The sequence below is a fragment of the Kryptolebias marmoratus genome, linkage group LG18 (assembly GCF_001649575.2).
Source record: "Kryptolebias marmoratus isolate JLee-2015 linkage group LG18, ASM164957v2, whole genome shotgun sequence".
In the NCBI taxonomy this organism is placed as follows: domain Eukaryota; kingdom Metazoa; phylum Chordata; class Actinopteri; order Cyprinodontiformes; family Rivulidae; genus Kryptolebias; species Kryptolebias marmoratus.
The window spans coordinates 15,001,705-15,003,467 of record NC_051447.1 but is presented as its reverse complement, the minus strand read 5'-3'; the positions used below and the strand labels follow the sequence as shown (position 1 = coordinate 15,003,467).

At 46.1% G+C, this 1,763-nt stretch overlaps 1 protein-coding gene across 6 annotated transcripts in view; it reads left to right on the top strand.

The window, feature by feature from the left end:
* The window catches only part of foxp2 (forkhead box P2), a 106,216-nt gene that overhangs the window by 35,099 nt on the left and 69,354 nt on the right, over nt 1-1,763 (top strand). The window contains exon 1 of one of the 6 annotated variants that reach the window (XM_017424860.3): nt 103-388. The exons of 4 other annotated variants lie outside the window; for them this stretch is intronic. The gene's annotated coding sequence lies outside the window, so the exon portion shown is untranslated. Of the gene's footprint in view, nt 1-102; nt 389-1,763 lie in introns of those variants that run through there. One more of the 6 variants, XM_017424862.3, reaches the window with a different exon arrangement.

The following is a 1,763-nucleotide window of genomic DNA, read 5'->3' as shown; positions in this document are numbered from 1 at the left end:
ACCCCCCGATCAAGCCACTGGTTTTTGTGTACTATTGGTCCTCAGGCGTCAAAACAATCCAGCGGGGCTGCCTGACTTGTTTTAATTAGGCAGCGCTGAAACGGCAACTGTCTTTCAGACGTGACCAGGCAGAGGTGCTCTCCCCTCGCACTTACTGTAAATACCGCTGTAAATACTTCTCTGGTGATGTCTTTGACAGTAAGCGCCAGCTAGTTCCTCTCTACATTTTTTTTTTTTTGTCCACTTTTCATCCTATTTTCTACGCGTGGCTTTTTCCCTCCTGTCTCTTCGTTTTTTTGACACACAGTAATGCCGTCAGGTTCCTGAGAATAACTTCTTCAAATGCTTCTTACGGAGCAGAGTGGATTTCTCACTCATTGTTTAAAAGGTAGGTCATTCTGCCGTTTGAAGTTTTTGTTTTGGGCATGTACTTGTGGGACTGCAGCAGTGCTTTGTGACAGCGTTTAAGTTGGTAATGCATGGATGTGATATTGCTAATTGTTTTTAAGTGCTCTTTAGCTTCTGGTAGAGCACAGTATAGGAAAGTGACTGCTGCTCAGCCCTTCGCTAATCCTATTCAGACACACACACACACACTTTGACCTACACACAATCAGGGTTGAAAAGAAAAGCAGAGAACTGCACGAGTATAAAGCCAGGCACACATACCTTTTCAGCGAAAGCACCTCTCTTAGCAGCGTCCTTCAGCCCTGCTTCTCTCTCCGTCTCCCTCTCGTCTCGGTGCGTCGACTACATAGAGGAAAGTAGAAAGCCAGTCCGGCAGGTTGTATCGCTGTGTGTGCGTGCGTGTGTGTGTGGGCTGGAAAGAAAGAAAGGAAAAAAAAACACATTTTGGTCTGTAAGTGATGCAGATGTGTGGTTTCGAGCAGCGAGAGCTCGGCGGTAAGCACGCAGCCGAGGTGCGAACGGAGAGCCAGCGAGCATCCTGCGACGAGTCACAGCGGTCCACGTGTGAAGATCCTCTCACACACTCTCACATACACACTCTCGCTCAATCTCACACAGGACCCACCCACACGCAGACACCACCTGGACACACACTCTTGCACATTTTCACCCAAATGCACAGATTTAACAATTATTTTTTTTATTATAGCATAAAAAAAAGATTTTATAGTAAATGATTTGAAATAAATTGTGATAAAATTAATATGGAACTTATAATATAGTTTGTTTTTTATAAAAACATTAAATGAAACCATGAAAAACATTTTTAAGTAAATCTAAAAATTGGTTAGTGGTAAATAGAAGCGATGATGGTGTAATTATGAGCATTGTGGAGAGAGAATGAAGCCACTAACTCTCACCCCCCCACCCTGTTTCCCCCATACATACACACACTAACTCACTTCCACAAACACTCGCGCAGCCTCATGCACACACACCCTCTGCTGCCCCTCTCCTACTCTGTTCCTTCTCTCCCAACTCCAGCCTCCACTTTCAGGCCTGCGTGTTCGACCTACCCCGGGTCTCCCCCAGCTGATAATTGCCCCTGTGACAACTGGAAATGATAGAATAATTGTCAAGAAAGAAGTCTGTTTTTCTCCCTTTTTTTCCCCCCGTCTTTCTTCTTTTCTTTTTTTTTTTAATAGGGCAAGGGTGATTAAAGTATGCATGAATGGCACAGTGAGGTGGCGGGAGGAGGAGGAAAGAGAGGGAGCAAGGGGGAAAACTGGGGCGGGGGCAGGGGCTGGGGTGGCAGGTGGCAAGGAGGTGGTGTTGGTAGTTTGGGGGGGGGGGGG